Source organism: Peromyscus maniculatus, chromosome 5 (genome assembly GCF_049852395.1).
Source record: "Peromyscus maniculatus bairdii isolate BWxNUB_F1_BW_parent chromosome 5, HU_Pman_BW_mat_3.1, whole genome shotgun sequence".
Classification (NCBI taxonomy): Eukaryota; Metazoa; Chordata; class Mammalia; order Rodentia; family Cricetidae; genus Peromyscus; species Peromyscus maniculatus.
The window spans coordinates 25,829,809-25,851,620 of NC_134856.1; the positions used below are offsets into that span (position 1 = coordinate 25,829,809).

General features: G+C 42.1%; 1 long non-coding RNA gene across 1 annotated transcript in view; it reads left to right on the forward strand.

The window, feature by feature from the left end:
- The window catches only part of LOC121829720 (uncharacterized), a 38,652-nt gene extending 20,487 nt beyond the window's left edge, over positions 1–18,165 (forward strand). Inside the window, exons 3-4 of the long non-coding RNA XR_006072785.1 lie at positions 8,248–8,357; positions 17,793–18,165. This is a non-coding gene — a long non-coding RNA (uncharacterized LOC121829720). The remainder of the gene's footprint in view (positions 1–8,247; positions 8,358–17,792) is intronic.
- Positions 18,166–21,812: the final 3,647 nt, after the last annotated feature.

Below are 21,812 nucleotides of genomic sequence, written 5' to 3' on the forward strand. Positions count from 1 at the left end.
GTGTGTGTATGTGTGTAGTGTTTGTGTGTGTGTATGTGTGTGGTATGCATGTGTGTGTTTGGTGCATATTTCTTTGCGTAAATGTGCCTCTTTTTGCATCCAGATTCTGCTTGAAGAACTTCAGAATGTGAAGTATTTATTATGCCCCCCAGTCAAAACACGAGAGGAGAGAAGCCCGCACGGGCATCTGGTCACTTTTAAAGTACTGTTATTGAATCACTGTTCTTGGAAGAGACTGATGTGGTGAAACATTTCTGCTAATTTCCCCTGAAGAATGTCACATTGGGTAATGTTCTGTGGGTGGTCATGTAATGAGACACTGGTGTCTGTCTATCACACATACTGTATATGAAAGGAGGTGTAGATAAAGGTAACTTGAATTCCACCCCCCTGTGTTTATATGATGCTTATCACCATGCTAGCTAGACACCCAGGCTAGAAGTTTTATGACAAGTAAAAGTTCCCCCCTCCATTTATTTGAAATCAATGGGCACTGAGACTAGGCAGGCTTCTGAAGGGGTAATATGGACTGATGGGTCAGCATAGTCAGAAATGGAATGATGGGCCCAAGTGGCCACAGTTCTCCTATTTCTGATAGTGTAAGCAACTGTTTCTGTGGGATGCCACTTGAAGCAAAAGTTTTATCTCACAAACACATCATAAGCACATTTGAGAGCATCTAGAATTGAAACTGTTTTTTACCTAAACCAGTGACTCTTGTAAAAACCTAGCTAATCACAGTCCTAGTCTATTTTGAAGAACAATAGCATTGAAAATTTTAAAGAACAATATTTGCTTCTTTTTTTTTCTTTAGAGAATAGTAAGAGTTGAAGCAACTCATGTGGAATGTGTCTATGTAGCATGCATAGATGAGTACTTGCGATGTATATCTGCCTGTGTGAGCATTAAAAAAATACCTACTCATTTTGTAAGTAAACATAACATTTTTAAAGCTGACGCCTAGATACTATTTTTTCTTTACATCATGGAGTTAACACAATAATGTATGTTGTTGATTAAGACCAAATATCACTCAGTCCAACTGGACGTTTACAAAGTCACACTACAGCAGTAAGGGGACACATAGAACATCTGTATTTTCCTTTGGAAAGTCTTTCACTTCCTTCCTCTTTCTACCCTCTAACTTCTGCTGTTTTCTTTCCGTCTTGAACTGTAACGAGGACATTCTAGCATGCAGATTTATTCCTCTTGACCTCCGCTGTGGTTAATCCACCCGAGACAAAGATCAACTTCTGGCAAACATTGCTTCCCTTCCCCTCAGATCAAGAAAGAAATCCACCTAGTTGCTTGCATTCTCTGGCTTAGGTGTTCCTGAGAAAGAAAATCCCAACAGGAAAGAAGCAGCTAGCATCTGTGCCATGTCAGTCTCCGCTCACTCACTGGGCACCGCTTCCAGAGGCACTGTGTTCTGGTATATTTGGTCCACTGGACACATTTCACTGCCTTGAAGCTCTGCAATACTAAAGAGGTCGTAAGGGATGCTGAGGAGGCCACAGTTCACGTGTGCATGTTCTGGTTCTGTTCTATTTTCTGGTCTCTTTGGGTAGGAGTAGATAGCAATATAGATTAATCAGACACACTGGGAGCAGCGAGGATCAATGAAGCCTTCACCAACACTAAGACCTCACTGGGACCATTGATTCTGACCTCTTTATCAAACCTTTCATCCAAGCTGCTAACAATGAACAAAACCAAGGCTTCTGAGGCTCTGTATTTTGCCTTTCTTCTCCTGATCAGTAGCTTTTGTTAAGAATTTACTCCACATGAAACACTGTAGACTCAGAGCCGCCAAACCCTGTTGAGAGACCCACTACATGAGGGAGTGTTAATGGCTGCTTGAGACAAAGTTGTCATTTTTGCAAATAAGTTAGTTTAGTGGTTAAGAAGGGATCTTCTGTTTACAATAGGGCTCCGTGCCCTCAAATCTGGTAACACATTGTTAGCATCTGAGAGAAGGGGTGAATATTCAGCATTTACTTCTGTTACCCAAGCACTAATTAGTATTTTCTGAAAATAGTGGTCTAGTTTTCAGTGACTGGGGGTATGGTCTTTGTTTGCAGAAAAAGGGGTGACCATCATGATTCCATAGGTTCTTAGAGAACCTTGGGATTTTAGAATCAAGAATGGAGAGATCAGTTAACTCAGTGGTTCCCAAACCAAAAGTAACTCTTAAATTCCCCTTAGCAGCGATAATAAAACCTAGGTTCTCAAAATCCAGCTTTCTCTCAAACTTAGGGAAATAGAATTTGGATGGCCAGAACCCAGCTTCTCAAGGCCTTGTATTAAATCTGAGGATCTACTTGTCAGATGCGGGGGTTACTGTCCAGGCCAAACCCATCAATGCTCAAGTGCGAGCGAAGCCTGGGTACTCTGGACCTGGTTGTGTAGGCAGTGCTGTGCAAGGCAGGTGGCCGGCTTCCCCACCTCTTCCCACATGGCAGAACTTCTAGACCACTCTAGAGGATGGGCTGTGCCAACCCATCCCCCAACTCAGTATTTTGCACTAGAAAACTCCAAAAATAGTGGGATTCCTGCTCAAGGGAACGAACGTCGAAGAAGCACAGTATTCTAGTTAGCCTCTCTGTTGTAAGAAAATACGGGGGAGGAAAGGGTTTATTCCATCTTATAACTCCCAGTGCACCATCAAGGGAAGCCAGGGCAGGAAAACCAGAGGCAGGAACTGAAGCAGACGTCATCCAGGAAAGCTGCTCACTGGCTCGCTCCCCAAGGCTTGCTCAGCTTACTTTCTAGAAGCCAGATTCACCTACCAAAGGGGTGATACTGCACAGAGTGGGCTAGATCCTTCCATGTCAAACATGGATCAAGAAAATGCCCCACAGACAGGCCCCAGGTCCGTGGGTAGAGGCGATGTTTCACTTGATTTTTCCTCTTCCCCTGGACTTCGGTTCGCATCAAGTTGACGAAAACTAACCAGCACACATAGAAAAAAAAATCACATCAACGTGAGTTGGAACCCTGGTGTTTTTTTAAGTTAAGAGGCAGAAACCACAAAGTAACAAGCAAGGAGACAGGAAACCAGCAACAAAACACATACAGAGCCTAAGCTGTGATACAGACACCATGGGATACCACACCACGTGACTGTCGGTGGATTCCTTGGCAGGGCACATGCAGCCCCCGTTGTTTTTACTTAAGATCTGTAGACTTGACTCATCTCTGAAGTTTATTCAAAGTGGAAATAAAGGAAGGGGGAGAGGAGCTCTCTTAGACAGCGTTTCTCAGCCTTGACTGCACACTGCAAGTGCCTGAAGAAGGGTGGAAACATTAATGTCCAGTGCTTGCTACACACTGGTTCTTCTGGAGCAGGAGAATCCAGGTTTTTTAAAGGATTTTATACATGAGCATTGTATTTACATGATTCCCCTCTTCTCCTCCTTCCAATTCTTCTTGTCCTTTTCCGATCTCTTATTCTATTTCATGATCCTTAACAATAAAGGTTACCTATATTATGTCTATAAATTTATAAATGCAACCCACTGAGATCATTTGGTATTGCTTTTCTGTGTTTAGTGCTCACTGGATGAAAATGAGAACATGGCGGCTCCAAGATATAGTTGAGGAGACAGTTTTTATTGTCAATATGACGGAGATTACAGCCAGAGGCATCTGGAATAGTCCAGAGCAGGGAGAGAAAGCAGCAGGCGAGACATGGCCAATAGATTGAACTGGACCCTGGATGGCAGGGGTGGGGGGGGCATGAGGGAGTGAGAAAGGAAGAGAAGAGAGAGGGGACCAAGAAGAAGCCGAGAACCAAGAGGCCAAGAGAGGCATCACGAGGCCGAAGAGTTACAAGAGAGTTCAGGGCCAAAATGGCTGGGTTAGGAAAGAGCTGCTGTAGGGGACAGCAGCCCAGGCCCTGGGCTGGAGAGTTCAGGGTCGGGGTGGGGCATGCCAGCCACACCCTAACAGTTAGGGACTGAGGGATACTGGGAAAACCGGGCTGCTAGGCCTGTTTTGATATATTAAATAGGCACCCCAGGTTTGAGACCTAACTCTGACCCTTTGGGACTGACTATCAGGGACTTGTCCTTGGAGAATACTGATTTCCCCTTCTCAGCCACCATTAATCACCTGTAGCCCTTTCAGAAGGGAAGCCCTGTGAGAATTCCCTTTTCCAGTCAGCTCGTCGGTTTCAGTTGTCATTTTTTGGATTTTGCTTGTGTGACTGTATTGTTGAGATTTCCTGGCTGCAGCTGTCCTGTGATACATAGAAGAACTATCATGCAATAGGCACTCTGGTATAGCTGTCATGGTGCCGTCCCTGTCCCCCCACGGTGATGCCATGGTTGGAAACAACTACTTAGGATAAGAGAGAGAACCATGGTCACTTTTCTTTGTGACTCCAAGAGGGTGACAAGTGAGCTATTCACTGATGGGACTGTGGTCATCTTCCTATGAGGCACATACACCGTGTCCCCCCCTGCCCTCCGGATAAAAGTATATTTGTAGAGCAAAGCAAACAAACCAAACATGTTAATGGTTGAAACATATAAAATAACCGTTGGGGCTAATGGCAATCTGATTGGGCAAAAACTGAGGTGGTGGAAGCGATTTAACTAGGCTTAGCGAAGTCAAGGTCAACGCACAGGAGAGGGAAAGGAGTTGCCCGTGTTGAGGAGAGCCAGGTCACATGAACAGGGTCTCAGGAGACCGAAGGTCCTGCTGCCCAGGGTTCTTCAAGCTTTGGTTTTCCTGCTCCCTGTGATCAGTTTTCCTCAGACCCCAAACAGGAGAATGCAAACGTCTACTTCTCCCCAAGCCTTCACTAACATGAATGGCTCACTCCCAGCTTCTTACAAGAAATGAAAACTTCCTAAGGCTGCTTTCAGAATAAAATTATCTATGGATCCATATGGTTAGTAAATTCATTTATTGTTCTATTGAAGCATGGCTCTCTATTTTGAAACTTTAAAATATATACGTGAAGGTGTGTGCAAATATGAATTCTGAAGGTCCAAGAGGGATGTGCAAGTGTCTGCTGCCTCAATGTTCGATGCTGCTCTGCTGTATTGACTGCCCACGTGAGCTCCCACCTTTAATGAAAGAGCTGTGGACAGCTGATGGCTTCTGGGAAGAAGAATCAAATTTCTTTAAGGGTATGGCTCCCAGTAGACCTCACTCTGGTGGACGATCCCATACTCCTGAATATGTGGGAACTCCAAACCCCTTATATATGGTGACCCCATACCCCTTGTATATGGACCCCATACCCCTCATATATGAGGACCCCATACTCCTGAGCATATGAGTGACCTAAGTTGGGCTAGGTGGGATATTTAAAAGAGCAGCAGAGCTGGGTGTTACAGTAAAAGAAGCATGCGGCAGGAAAACACGTTTGTGCGAGTTTCCTTAGGGCTTGACCTCTAACTAAGGGGACGGTTCCCACCCTCTTGGTGACGTAGAACAGTGAAATGCAGAGCAGCACCGTCTGCTTTAGTTGTGGGTTCCCAGCTCTGTCTCTACATTCTATCCTCACAGGCTATTCTGACCTCACCCTTCTTGTCTGAGATCTTAGGATTTGCACACTAGAAACCAGGTGAATATCTGGAAGCATTTTTCTTTACTTTTTAATTGAAAATAAATTTTCTTTCATATCATATACTACAGTCCTGATACAGTCATACACGGTATCCCTTCCTTCATCTTCTCCCAGACCTGCCTCACCTTCCACCCATCTAACTTCACATCATCTTTCTTTCTCTTTAGAAAACAAAAAAGAAAATGAAAAAACAAGTCAGAATCAAAAAGAAAAAAAACACAAGAAACACATACACATAGAGACACATAAAAACACAAAATTTGAAATTGTAATGTACAAGTGAAAGATTGTTAAGGCTAAAAAGAAAAAAGTCAAAACAAAGCAATCTGAGTCACAAAAGAAGTTCCCCAAATTACCATTGAGTTAGTTTTTGTGCTAGCATCCTCCTGCCTGTAAGCGTGGTTTGTATACCTGGTGAGACTCCATTGGAGAAAAGTAATTTCCCCTTTGTGAGTGGTTATCAAGTGGAGAGCTTCTGGGGTGGAGATGGGCGCTCGTGCCCACTTCCAGCCTCAGGGCTGGCACCCAGCCCAGCTTAGATCCGTGCAGCCCCATACTCGCTGCCCAGTCTCTGAGTTCAGATGTGCATCAGTCCTGCTGTGTCTAGAAGCAGGCCTTGTTTCCTGGTGTCCTCCATCCCCTCTGGCTCTTACAACCTTTCCTCCTCCTCTTCTGCAGAGTTTCCTGTGCCCTGCAGGGAGGGATTTGATGAAGACATCCCTTCTGGGATTAAGTGTTCCAAATCTCGCACTCTCTCTGCACATTGTTTAATTGTGAGTCTGTGTTTGTTCCTATCTATGGCAGGAGGAAGTGGAAACATTTTCCAAATCATACCTCTTTCTGCTAGTTTGTGTCAATAGAAACGCACAGACCCATGGCAGTCCTTCCCTCTTGTTTTTAAAGCTGTGTGTTTGTGTGGGGGAGCGCATGCGGTTGTGTATGTGCAGGCCGTGTGTGTGTGTGTGTGTGTGTGTGTGTGTGTGTGTGTGTGTATGCTTGAGGCTGACTATCCTTCTTTCATGGCTCTACCTTTGCTCTTTGAGACAAGGTCTCTTACTTTTAAGGAATGGGCTAGGCTGGCTGGCTAATAGCTTCAGGGATCCACCTGTCTTTGTACTTCATGGCCCTGCAAGGCTGAGGTTACAGGACCATACAGTCATGTGGCCAGTGTTTTCTATGTTCTAGAGATCTGAACTGAGGCCCTTTTTGCAGGGACAGGCACTGCTTTACCTACTGAGTCTTTTCCACACACCTCTTCTCTTTTTTAAGTGAAAGATGCATGTCCAGATATTTTTAGTTGAGGTTGTAAGAACATTAAAAATTAATGACAGACATGAGAAAGAAAGCAGAAGGCCTCAGAGGGTCTACTCCCCATGAAGTTAGATGATTCCAATCACTTACTTTGTCATGCTTGAATTTATCAATCTGCACTCCAAAGCCTTGCGCTTCTGCAGCCCTCTGTAATAACATGCCACGGAGTCATGATTACACAATCACACAATATAAAAACAATTACTTAACTCACATTCCCAGTCAACATTGGCAATTACCTGGGCATGTTTGTGGGCAAACAGACGTTTGGCTGTGGAAGACTGCTCTGTTAAAAAGTCAAATTACGATAAAATTGTGGTAGTTAAAAAAAATAGAAACAAAGAACTCTCAAAAGTGTTTGAAAAGGCACAGCTTCGATTGCTTGGTCTATGAATAAACTTTCTAGAATATTTTTCAAATTTGGCAAAGAACAAGATTGTGAGCCAAAGGATGAAAGGTGACTGCTGAAGAAGACCTCTTGAGTCCATTTGCATCTGGAAACAGGAGGTCCTTAAATGAGGCTGGAGCTGGAGACGGAGACACACACACAGTAAACTCATGCCCACGCTGACGGTTGTGTCAGTATATAAGATGCCTTCCAGAAACTGAACTAGAGCAAGAAGTGCACAAGGGTGGACAGTGCCCAGAGCTCCCTCCCACCTGCCTTGGTCAACACATCCAAATACCATCGCTTTGCTGACTTAGCTGAGGAGCTGGGAATCAGTATGAGAAAAAAATCATGAATTTAGTGGTTGGGTGAAAAATAACTCAGAGCACTGGATTGAACTGACCTTCGCTCTGGTGAAGAGGGCTGAAAGGGTTGCCCGGGGAGATGGAACCCCACAAGTCAGCGAGGCCACAGATTCACGTTCTGAACACTGCCTGAATTGGTTCAAAATGAAAATCACACCTAAAGTGATGATGGATAAATATGTGTTACAAATGTATGTACATGCATATGTGCAGAAAATAAAATATTGAATGGTGATTGTATGTCTAAAAGGATTCATTCAGGGAGAAACTTTTATAAAAAATTTCTTGTGTGCTTTATTTTGCTTTTCATAAAAAGTCTTCCTCAAAACAAGGCTGAACATTTAATTCAATATAATTTTCTCTTTGCCATTAGCCTTGGTAAACATTTGCACTATTCTTTCATACTGGTAGAAATAAACTCACAATGTCAAGGAAAAAATATCTATTGATTGAATATTTATCTGTATTTTTTTATGAATCCATATCCTCTAGTCTGTCATTAATACACCATTTTGGTTTCTTTATTTTTCTTCTTGTTGTGTGTGTGTGTGTGTGTGTGTGTGTGTGTGTGTGTGTGTGTGTGTGTGTGTGTGTGGTGTTAGATGGGCATACACGTACCACGGCATTGGTGTCACGTCAGAGGACCACTTTGTGGAGTCAATTCTCTCCTTCCACTTTTACATGGATTCTGGAAATCAACTCAGGTTGACAGGTGAGTGTTTGTACCTGTCTCCCAGCACCACACTATCAGTTTGTAAGTGTCTGTAAGTTATGGTATAAAATATATAATTTATAGTTTGATGAGACTATTTATTTGTAAAGAGTGAATAAAAAGTAATGATAAGCTAATTACACCAACCAACAGTTAAGCCAGGTTAAATTTGGCTGAAGAGAAGTTTACGAGATAGACATTCACCCCAAACTAGCCTTTAAATTAGTAAGCAGACACGAAGGCACACATTGTCCAGGGTGGACTGGCCCCCCGCCTGCCAGTTCTTTCGATGGCCTAGGTATGTGCCAATGAAATGACCCATGGAGAAGAAAAATACACACATTGGTTCTGCAATATGCACTAGATAATCTGAAACAGGGCACCCATACCGGCTTGGACAAATGTGCTCACAAAGGATTCACGGAAAGGACCAGAAAAGGTATCAGGGGACAGGCTGATTCTTGGGGATAAGGAAAAAAATAAAGCTCTAAACCTCAGAAGATGAGCTCTATTGTCCTTTGCTCTGTCTCTCTCCACTGGAACAAAACCCAAAGAAATCCCCTTTGTCTTCCTAATGAAAGCCAGAGTAAACAGCCACTAAACACAGAGGCACACTTTGGAAGACAAGGAAACCCAGAGCTTACCACATGGAATTCAAGGAAAATGCAGTTTTCCTTTTAATATTATAATTTTGATGTCTTTAAACTTATTCTCAAAAGAAATGAATGCCTGTTTCTCTAAAACTAACTTTCTTTTTAAAAAAAGTTCACTTAAAACCAATACCAAAGAGGCTCTGAGCTGCAAGTAACTTAACGTTGCTATGCTCTCAGGCTGGATAACACACTTTAATGGAAGGCTTACTATTTAGCTTTTCCAATGCTGTTAAGTCATTCCAATTTCATGAAGTCTCAATTATTAGAGCAGTATATTTGGCCTGGTCTGATTTTGTAAGACTAATGCTCAACAAAGATGGAGGTGGCATTTGACCTTAGCTTAAAGGAGAACATTGATGGGACTGGAGGGAAGTAGCCTTCTGCTCACAGACGGAAGGCCAAGGGTTATAGCTTGGACTTCACAGCGCCTTCAGATTTCAAAGGGGTTTCACTGGCTAGCTTCTAGACGCTACTACATTGGAAAGTGGAAAATTATCTTCAAAATGTATTTACAGAGTCCCAAAGACTCAGTAGTTACTTCCTGTTCTTGCCAATCCTTGGAGGCCAAGTGCTTAAATGCCAAGTGCAGAAGGTCATGGACCTGCTGTGGTACCAGATGAGGCCTCTAGCTGCCTGGTCATTTGGAGAACACCATGGCTATAGTCCCTTTGCCTACCTGACCTTTATTGCGTGCAGTCTTTGACACATTGTGAGGTTGGACATAGATTGTGGGAGAAATCTGAGCTTCAGCTGGTAAAGGGCACTTAAACCAACTCAGAAATGCAGACTCCAGGGGACTGAAGAGAGCCAGACTGACATCCATCAAAAGAAGTGGAGAAGGGCTCTTAGTGGACCAAATAGAAAACCTGACCTGAGAAGGAACTTTGCTTTAGAAGTGAGTGACTCTCTCTCTCTCTCTCTCTCTCTCTCTCTCTCTCTCTCTCTCTCTCTCTCTCTCTCTCTCTCTCTCATTTATTGATTATATATGACAATGGGTTTCATAGTGACATTTTTCACAAGTGCACATATTATATTTTATCAAATTTACCATCCACCACCCAATGAGTTTATTCAGGGTTGCTTGTGGAAGCATAGGAATTATTTAAGGGGAATGGACAATTTACTAGTGTCTACACCACTGAAGAAAATGTCTCTCCCTCCTCCAGCCACCATTTCCTGTCTCTAGATACCAGGAGGGGTGGAGCCAATGTTGTCCAGGTCTTATGCAGGTGTCACAGCTGCTGTGAGATCATGAGTACATTGGACATGTCATGTCTGGAAGACAGAGTTCCAGGACACTCCATCTCTTCCTCCAGCTCCTAGATTCTTTCTGCCCTTTCTCAGTGTTCACTGAAGAACTTTTTGAATTTGGTAGCTTTATCTTTGAACAGAATTATAGTGCATTAATTCTATTTGTAAAACATGATAGCCTCAGACATAACTGTTATTCTAACCAGAGTGCTTGAAGTATGCTTGTTAGCCCTATGAAGAAGAGAGTCTTGGGTTATCACTTAAAAGTCTTTTGAAAATTTTCAGCCATATACAGAAAATAGAGTTACTCAATGAACAAACTGTATGCCTATGATCAATTCCAATGACTACTTGGTGATTCCTGCTTCAGTTAAATCTCCACCTAATTCCCAACTCCTAAGTTGTTCTAAAGTCACCTCTGGCCGCATATCATCTTATCTGCAGATATTTTAGTGTATATCCACACAACATTTGCTTTTGTATTGAGTCTTGGGCACACGTGTGCAAAAAATAGAGAGTTGTGAATTTGAAGATGAGTTCCTGCAAAAAGGGTTTCTGCTTGGTTCTGGATAGACACACAGCCAAGAAAATCAGCTATCCTATAGATCTGGGAGCTTAGCTCAAATCCTCTATTCTTAAGCTTAACTCTATTTCTTCATTTTCTAAAAAAAAAAAATATGGTTGTTTATGATTGCTGGAGAGATGGCTGAGTGGGTGCTTAAGAGCACTGGCATTCGTTACTGATCTAGCCACTGAAGCATTTGACTTTTGTATTTTACTCATCCTAGAATCTCTCTCTCTCTTTCTTTAAATGAAGCAAATGTATAAGCTGCTAAGTACATTTTTATCTTCCAGTGGGTCACATTTGCTTTCTGATGAGAAAAATCAGAGAAAAATCAGGTGACTTGCTTATACTAGCAAGCAGTAGGAGTTGGCCCTGAAGTCTTTCATTTCCACAGTCCATTGCAGTAATGGTTCCCAAGTATTTTTCTTTTGGATGTGCAGTGCACTGAAGAGTTGGGTGTATTGTAGCTCTGTGTTGACATAAATTATTTTACTTCTTTGGGGAAGTTTATAAATATCCTAATTTTGAATAGCCATCCTATGTATTGATTTGGAGATACAAATAACTGTGAACTAAATTACCAACAGAGAAAATATTGAAGCAGAAGAGGCCAAGGTGACCACTCAGGCATAATCATTTGCTTGATGGCATGGATTGTATCATGCCTTGTTGGATCGCATATGCTTCCTGATAAACTCATTTGTATAGGTATCTTTTAATGATTTAGAAAACTGTCCAGTTACCCTGAGATGGTAGCATCATGAAGGACATCCCTGATAAGTCCATCATGTTCAAATCCTTTGCATCTTGGAATATGCATTGTCTGCTCAGTACCAGCACACTAAAAAGAACCCTTTCATCATAACAGCTTAAAATCATGGTTCTGGGATGGAGCTACCTTGTCTTTGGATCTCAGATGTGGTGCTTGCCGTTGTTTAGTTTTAGTAAATTATCCAACTCTCTTTCTTAGGTTTTATTTTCATGGGAAACAAAAAAAAATGCCGACTTCGTAGTGTTTTGTAAAAATTAAAGTAATCCACATAAAGCATTTAGTGAATGAATCATAAGCTACTGTTCTGCCTAGTTCTATGTTAACTTGACACATTTGGGAAGAGTAATTCTCAATTGAGAAAATACCCCTACCAGACTGGCTTGTGAAAAAGCCTGTGGTGCATTTTCTTGATCAATGATTGATGTGGGAGGGCCTAGTTCACTGTGGCCGTTGCCTCCTCTGGGCTGGTGGTCTTGGATTCTATAATAAAGCAGGCTGAGCAAGCCATAAGCAGCATCCCTCCATGGCCTCTGCATTAGCTCCTGCCTCCGGGTTCCTGCTCAGTTTGAGTTCCTGCCTTGACTTCCCTCAACAGACGTGAATGCAGGACATGTAAACTAAATAAACTCTTTCCTACACAACTAGCTTTTGGTCATGGTATTTTATCATAGCAAGGTGGAACCTTAACTAAGACAGCTACTATTTGGAAAGCTTTATGAAGACATGAGCAAAAATTCTCTATGTGCCTGAATTATTCTCTTACTTAATCCCTTCCAGGCTCAGAGAATTCCTGTTCTTCAGGCTCTATCAGCTTCTCAGCCTGGGACCACTGGCTACTGGCCCTGCACTCACAAATCATCCCATCATGTCAGTCCATGTACCCTTGGGATTTTCAGTACTGTCATGTAGACATCCCTTTATGTTTGGTTCTGATTTTGTTTCCAACAAGGTTATTGAGGTATAATTTTCATGCCATGAAATTTATCCATTTTAAGACTCCAATAATTTTCTTAGTAAATTTGTCAAGTTGAATTTTAAGTACTCTTATTAGCACTAAGAAGAGAGTCTTGGATTATTACTCAAAAGGCTTGTGAAATTTTCAGACGTACACAAAAATTAGAGTTGCTCACTGAACAGCAAACTGTATGTCTATGATCAGTCCGATGACTACATGGTGATTCCTGCTTCAGTTGAAGCTCCACCCAATTCCCAGCTCCTAAGTTGTTCTAAACTTGTCTCTGGCCCTGTATCCTCTTATCTGCAGATAAGATGATCTTAACATAACTTCAAACATTTTCTATTATTTTCTTGGCCCTTTGTACCTGTTTGTAGTTAGGTGATGTTCTCAAATGGCATTCAGGCAAACATCGGTTCACCTTTTGTCTCTGTCTCCCTAGATATTCACATAAATGCATCCAAATGATAATATCTAGCCTTCACTTTCCAGTTTCTCTTGGACAGTATGTTTCAAATTTAATTCTTGCTGTAGTAAACACTTTACTCCTTTTTTGAATGAGTAATAGTCTATTGTTTGACATCACACACTTTGTTTATTAATTCATCAGTTAAAGGGCCTTTGACTATTTTAATCTTTGTCTATTATGAATACAACAAAATAATGCTTATGCATGCAAAGATCTTTGTATAAATATGTATGTTCAATTCTCTAGTTGAACTGCTGAGTTTTATGGTAGTTCCTTAACCTCTCAGGAATCACCAACTTATCTTAAAAGCTAGTTATGCAATTTCACATTCCTGCCAGCAGCAGACACATGTTCCAATTATTTCTCCACTCTGTTACCTACAGTATGTATCACTCTCTAACAACAACCACAACAAACTAAAAAAGCATAACTCTTCTAGCTGGGGTGAGGCAGCATCTTCTGCCCGGGGCTTTCTGCCAGCCAATGGTGCCACACACCTTGTCATGAGCTGCGGAGCACTTTAACACCACTATTTGAAGAATAGCTATGCAAAATTTGCCAAGTTCAAAGGGGGTGTCTTTTTATCCTTGATTTGTAAAGGTTCCTCATCTATTCACAGCCCAGAATGCATATCAGATTTAACACTTGTAACCTGCCGCATTCTGTGAGTTATTTTCTCACAGTGTCCTTTCAGTACAAGTGTTCATTTTGACAAAGAATAATTTATATTTTTATGACATTAGGGGGGTCACATCTAAGGAATCATTGTCCAATTCAAAGTCACAAATGTCTGTATGTATCTTTTTTCTAGAATTTGTACAGTTTTGCTACAACATCTAGGCATTTGATTCATATTCTAGTCAGTTTTATTGCTTGTATAAGGCAGAGGTCCAATTTTATTCCTTTGCAAGTAGATTCATAATTTTCTCATCCTAAGTCATTAAAGTCTCCTTTACACTTTCTTGGCACCTTTGTCTAAAACTGCTTAGCTATAAATTTACAAATACACGTTTGAATCTAATCTATTTTAAATTAACTCCCATCGTTTCGCAGGTGGTTTTTCAAATGTCCCAGTGTCATTTGTTGAAAACCCATCTACCCCTTTCCTACCCAAATCGCTTTGCACCTTTGGCAACAGGCAGCTGCTCCTGATGACCAAAAAGAGCTCAGGTTGAGGACCTCCCACTTCCGTGGCCACACTCACTCTCTTCTCTCTTCTTGTCACCTAGTTTTGTGCTTAGCTCTGTCTGCCTAGAGAGGAAGCAACTTCTCTCACATTGGCAATTCTTGCCACACTCTCTTCTAGAAATATGCATTGAATGGAAAGCTAGACTATTGGCAGAAGACAGCTAGGAAGAAAGAATGACCGTGAACTTTCCTTTGGCAGCTCACAAGGTAACAAGGCTTCCCAACTGATAGCTCCACAGTTTCCCTAAAGCTGAGACTCACAGCAGAATGACAGGTTCAAGGGCACCCTGGGAGAAGTACCTCTCCAGTACTGATATCAAATGGCCACATGCTATGTCCTCAAAGGCAATTCCCTTTGCATAACACAACCTCTTGATTCTTCCCTAGGCACTGGACCAAATTAAAAGCCAAGGAAAGGGAAAGCATTGTGACAGAGTTCTGCAAGCATCCAGTAGAAGGCAGGTTCTGGGAAGGAGGACTCAACACACTAGCTTTCCTGGTATGACTACATGTACTCAGGAGGCAAGGTCAAGGCCAATAGCAGTTTGCGTGTTCTGGTCTAGCTGCTGGGCAATAGAGCCTCCTACTGCCTGGATCACTGAGCTGCAGTGGTAGCCAGCCCTATGGACCTCTGCCTATGGGATGTGAGAGGTTTAAGGAAGGTGCATGGAGCGGTGGTCAGCTGCCCCAACATGGAGACACTTGGAGAAACAGCTAGATGGGAGATGGACTAGGCCTGAGGGTCCATCCTGGTTATATTTCTTATCATTTTTTAAAAAGATTTATTTATTTATTATGTATACAGTATTCTGCCAGAAGAGGGCACCAAATCTCATTACAGGTAGTTGTGAGCCACCATGTGGGTGCTGGGAATTGAACTCAGGATCTCTGGAAGGGCAGTCAGTGCTCTTAACCTCTGAGCCATCTCTCCAGCCCTTCCTTATCATTTTATTTAATCTTGTGGTACATATACTAAACAATGCTATAAGGATATAAGTGGAAAATGTAGTTCATTGATAAAAATTAGAAAATAAAGAGATAAATAAATGAGAGGTTCATCATATCCTCTAAAGGAGAAGTTCATGGCTGGTTAAGTGGCTAAGAGAATTTAGTCAGAGCAGAATGTTCGGGTGTGGGTCCCAAAGCGCCTGCTGATGAACTCTGTCAGCTTGTTGGGACTGAACCACTGGGGCTTCTGTAGTTTTTGTAGAAGGGATAATGGAGCCATGTCTTAGTTAGGATTTCTATTGCAGTGAAGAGACACCATGACCACAGCAACTCTTACAAAGGAAAGCATTTAACTGGGGCTGGTCTATGGTTCAGAGGTTCAGTCCACTGTAATCATGGCAGGGAGCATGCTGACGTGCAGTCGACATGGTGCTGGAGAAGGAGCTGAGAGTTCTCCATCTGGATTGGCAGGTAGCAGGAAGAGTGCCACACTGGGCCTGACTTGGGCATTTAGGACCTCAAAGCCCACCCTGGGGACACACTTCTATAGCTGAAGCCTTGTCTCTGTCCTGCCTGGTCCCACAGCAGTTTATAAAATAGTCATTCAGAGGCTTAATATTAATTACAAACTGTTTGACCTGTGTAGGGCTCAGGCTTACTATTAGCTAGTTCTTATTCCTTAAATTAGCCCATTTCTATTGATCTATGTATTGCCACATGGCCAGTGACTTACTGGTACTTCCATATCTTGCTTCTTCTGTGTCTAGCTGGTGGGTCCTGACTCCGCCCTTCCTCTTCCCAGCATTCTTAGTTTGTCCACACTGGCTACTGGCCAATCAGCATTTTATTAAACCAATTCAAGTGACAAATCTTTACAGTGTACATGAAAATTATTCCACAGCATTTCCCCTTTTTTGTCTAATTAAAAAGGAAGGTTTTAACTTTAACATAGTAAGATTATATACAACAAAACAGTTATTAAGTAAGAATTATAGTAACACTATCTAACCCATTTGCATTGGGCAAAATTTAGAGAAAATACTTTTATCTATCTTATCTTGGTAAGTCTAAAGTTTTGTCTTTCTGTATGCTATCAATATGTGTTGCTACCATTGGTTAATAAAGAAGCTGCTATGGCCTATGGCAAGGCAGATTAGAGCCGGGAAGAGAATCCAAGCAGAGAGACAAGGAGGAAAAAAAGCAGTCAAAGGAGATGATGAGCACTGCTGGGGAGCAGATGTAATGAACACAGGCAATGCATGAAGCCACGTGGCAAACATAGATTAATAGACATGGGTTGTAAGAGCTAATTAATGACAAACCTGAGCCATTGGCCAAACAGTTTGTAATTAATATAAGCCTCTGTGTGTTTACTTGGGACCAAGTGGTTGTGGGACACAGGAAAACTTCCGGCTACACACTTCCTCCAACAAGGTCACACCTACTGCAACAAGGCCACACCTCCTAACAGTGCCACTCCCTATGAACCTATGGAAAGCATTTTCATTCAAAGCATCACAATCCACCTCAAAGAACTGCAGCAGGTCTGGTGTAAAATACTTAAGACTAACTTTAAGACTAACTAGAGTTTACTAAGTCCCATGGGCATTCACTCTTTATTTTATAATACTTACTTTGTTTTTACCATGTATTTCAATTCTAACTGAAACATTAGGGAGTTATTTGTACCTTAAAGCTTTCTATTCTTCTCACTTTGGAGTATGTAGGAATTAATGTTATTCAATAATAGCCACTAAAAAAATCTGATGTTTGATGACTGAATATTAAACATACTAATTATGTGGTGTTTTGATTCATAGTAAAGCTAGCACTTCTGAAAAGATGAGTAAATGGAAACTAAGCCCTCCAAAGTTGGAAGTAATCTATATTATTTGAGTAATATGGGTGTGGTGATTTGAATGAGAATGCCCCCATAGGTGCATGTATCTGAGTGCTTAGTCACCAGATGGTGAAACTGTTTGGGAAGGATTAGGAGGTGTGGCTTTGTTGGAGTAGATGTGGAATGTTTGGAGGAGGTGTGTCACTGGGAATAGGCCTTGAGGTTTCAAATGCCCATGCCGAGCCCACGCCACTTCCTACCTGCGGGTCAGGATGTGGCTCTCAGCTCCTTCTCCAGCATCATGCCCGCCTGCTGCCAGACTTCCCACCATGAAGGTAAGGGGCAAACCCTGTAAAACTGTAAGCAAGTCCTCAGTTAAATGCTTTCTTTTATGAGAGTTGATTTGGTTGTGGTGTCTCTCACAATACAGAATGGTAGCTAAGATACAATGGTATGTAGGTGATTTAGTGATACAGTGAATTAGAACACATTACTTTAAATATACAAATGACTTTGATTTTTATGAAAAGCAATTCCTAGTAAGAAAAATAGAACAAAGCCACATTGACATTATTTTCATAATAGGTATATTTCTGAAGAATTAAGTACAAGTAGTGTGATATTACAAAATGATTGATTGCTGTCATGAAGAGACAAATATTTCTTATAATGTGAGCTACCTGTGAGTTTAATTTGTATGTGTGTATAAAAAACACTTATAGAGATGGAGGCTAACCTACCTTCTAGATTTCTTTTAATCTTTTAGATTTTTAAAAAATAATTTTATCTTCTAGATGCACCAGATTCTCCCAATGATTCAAGGACACCAAATCTCGTCGTTTCTTTGTGATCATTAAGGCTTTTGGACAAACTGAATGGCAAACAGATCAACAGATATCCTCCCACCATGGCCACGGTTAAGTTCAAGATATTGCAAGGGACTGCATAATGTGGACTTGAGAGTTTGAACTAAAGAAATTCCAGATTTCCCCTCGTGCCTCATGAGAGATCTTGCTCTCCAAGCGAGTGTCACAGCTGACAATGAGGCTGTCACACCTCCTTCAACTTGACTTGTAGTTTAGTCTTCTCGTTTTGCAATCATATTTATCTCTTGCTTTTCATCTTTATTTTTTCAAAACTGTAAATTTAATTTATCTTATGCATATAGCTGTCTTGTCTGAAAGTTTTTCTGGGTACCATGTGTGTGCCTGGTGCCTGAGGAGACCAGAAAAAGGTGTTGGATCTCTGAAACTAGATGGTTGTCAGCTACCATGCTGGGAGTTGAACCCAGATCTTCTGGAAGAGCATCCAGTGCTCTTAACCACTGAACAATCTCCCCAGCCCTTATCTTTACTTCTTATCCTGTATAACGATGCAAAATTATGTCTTTGATGATGCTTCCTAAGATAATTTTATACTTTCTTCCTTCCTCCATGTTTCATCATTTCCTTATTTATTTTTAAGAGATGAACTTCTGTTCACCATTATCCATGACCTGTTCTACACAGTTCCCCCAGCCATTCTGTGCATTTTATGGTTTGTTTGCACCTAAGGTATGTAATTTTACACTCTTCATCGTGGCTGCCAAGCAATAATGGAAAACCCTATGGGAATTCCTCAGTTCCCAAACACACTCATTCAAGAAGGCTGTCCTCAGAACATCCATCTTCCTTTCTGACCTGCTGCAGATAAGCAGCAGCTGTTGGATCATCCTTCCCATAGCTACTGACTCCCATTCTGTGGGGTGATAGGATCTCAGGAAGCCAGCCCTGTCAACTGGATCTGCTTGTGGCTCCCATCCTGCAAGGCATGTTCTCAGGAATGCAGTCACTTGGAGACATGATATAGCACCAAGGAAGCATTTCACTCTGTACTATCCAGGTGTTGCCCTTGTCAACAAGGCCCATGGGAGTCTTGTTCGTCTAAGAGCTCGCCACAGTCAAGTTCCCAGGAAATAAAGTCTAATGTCTTTTTTGGCATGCAGCTCTGTTCTCATCAGCCAATGCTTTTGGGGAATAGATGTATTGAGCTAGGCATTATCCTACACACACACACACACACACACACACACACACACACACACACACACCTTGCTTCATTTCTCTTTTTGCTCACAATATATTTCTTTTGTAGCAACTTCTCCTTCACTCAACTATCCCCTCTTCCTTCAGTATAGTAAGCCTTCAAAATTAAGCTCAAGTCTCTCCAGCTTCCATGGATCCTGTCCACAACTGACCAAGCCCTGTGAGATTTATCCTATTCTGTTTCCTTTAGCACATTATTTCCCCCTACTAATTTGACAACTGTCATGTTTCCTTCAAAGAATTCCAACATTTTGCACTTGGAAAGGACCCTAGATAATCCCTTGGTCTCTTTGCTCCTTCATATTAGCAATTAATCAAGGCTCTGGACATTTGAGCTCTTTTTTGAGGACCCACATGACTTCCCCTTCCTGTGAATCCTGGGAGGTCTGGAGCTGTGCTCTTCCAGGGCCAGGATCTTATCACTGAAGATTATGATGCTGGCCTGCAACTATTCAGTGCACGGAAGTGGAAATCTAAACTCAAGTCCTATTGAAGAAAGGACCAAAAAAAAAAAAAAGAATAAAAAGAAAAAAAGAAAGATTTTTTTTATTGCCAAAGGCCAGATCACCAATAGCCACACACACACACACACACACACACACACACACACACACACACACCACAATTCTACTTTGTATGAAGTCACACTAGAGAGGCTAAGAGCTGAGTCAGAAATATCCTCTGTGGTCCTGAGAGCCGATATGTTATATACATTTGGAAAAGAATCAGATTATACTTTGAGAGACACTAAAAAGTATGTACAAGTTCACACACAAGGTTGAAGTGGTGGAGGTATACGTATGTACATACATACATACGTACGTGTGTGTGTGTGTGTGTGTGTGTGTGTATGTGTAGAGGTATACATTTACATACATGTGCAAATAAATATACTACCAAATATCTGTTGCCATATGTATATGTATGTATGTACATCTATATGTATATTACTGACCTTGAACTCTGCTATGACTCTCTTGAGGGCCATGGCTGGTTTTACCACATTAGAGTCTGAAATCTCTAGCTGTGCCCTTATTCATGGTATGTGCACAGTTCATGTGGTTCTCAGGACCTTTTCTGCAGTGGCTACACAAGTCAAGACGAGAAACTTGGCCTGCAGGAAACACAGAAGAAGAGTGGTTGTTTAGCTCTGGTGATGCTCTGGGTTTCACCCTAGTACTGCAAAAACAGACAAACAAATAAATAAAAGAATGAAGTTAGTGAGCTGCAAACTCTGCAAATTCCCAGGACTCTTCTCCATCTCTTAGTGGTCGAGATGCTCTCCCGCTCCTATTCGATACTGTTATTCGGATGCCACACTCAAGCAGCAAATGGGCTGGGTTCTCTGACTTTCTCAGTGATATCCCATGACCTCTTAGTGTTCCAGAAGGGATGAGGTCCCTTGGCCTGGACATCAAGGCCCTCACTGCAGCCTTTGGCAAACTCTGGTGTGCTGGTCTGGTGGCCAGAGAGTGGATCTGGTCCACTTAGCTGGCTCTCTGGGCAATCTGATAGGCATGAGAAAGCATTTCCACGGCTGCCTTGACCCCCGACATTCTGGCCCCTCTCAGACCCCAGGAAGTGAAGTGACCCTGGCACCATATTCCTTGGTTATAGGCACAGAGGTAAGGAAGCATGCCTAACGGAAGGCTGGTGTGAATTCCCAAGCCTTGCTTTTTGTTAGCCAGGGCCATGACACTTTGTAAAACCCCTCCATTTGGGCTGAACTGTGACAATTCTTGTAATGACAGTAATTTGGATTCCAGAGGTAAAGTAGCTTACTTCAATTCTAGCCTTTTCTGCCCTGTGGACCCTGCATGATGGCTTCCAGGAAAGATGTTCATGGCTTACCCAATGTTCTCTGACTGACCACTCACTGGTTACCCAAGCAATGGCTAACTTCAAACCAAGCAGGAAACTTCTCCACCCCTGACCCTTTCTGCCCCATAACTGTGCCAGATTGTAAGCTGACTGCAAGCTCTACTTTTTATGGGAACCCCGACTATGCAGGTATTTTCTCCCAAAGAAAGGCCTGACCTGTGTTCAATCATTCATTCCCTTTTCTGTCCTACATTTTCACTGACCGTTCAATTTTCACAAGACCTTCACTCCCCTCCACAACCTTAGAGCTACTCAGGGCTAGGAGGAGATTTCATTTTTCATGCAGCCTTCTGCTGGGAGCACAAGTGAAGCTGGGCTGGCCAGTGAGCCACAAGTATTCATCTTGTTTTTCTGCTGCCCCAGAGCTGGGATTACATGTGTGTGCCACCGTACATTCCCCCTCATCTGGTTCTGGAGATAAACTCAAATCCTTATCCTTGTGTGACAAGCTCTGTACTGACTGAGCCATCTCACAGCCCCAGAATTATTCATTCCTGAACATGAAGAGTTAAAGACAAAGATTGACCAGAAGGGACTGTGTCTGAGTTGTGACCTATGGGCAAATGGTGTCCTGTGGTGTATCATTGGCTTTGGGGTCTGTGGGCTTGTTTTGAGCTCTTTTCAGTGAACAAAAATGCTCAAAAAGTGATCAACAATCTTCCTTTTGCACACAGGTTAGATTTACAGAGGCCCCAGTCATTGCCACAGTTGGGGGTCCTCGGAGATTACCAAGCCTATATACCTTCTCCTAACCCTCTTAACTGAAGATACTTTTACAATGCTTAAAGCACTGTAGATACTTTCCAAAAGTAAAAATAAACTTAGCACTCGTTAAGATCCTGGTTTCTC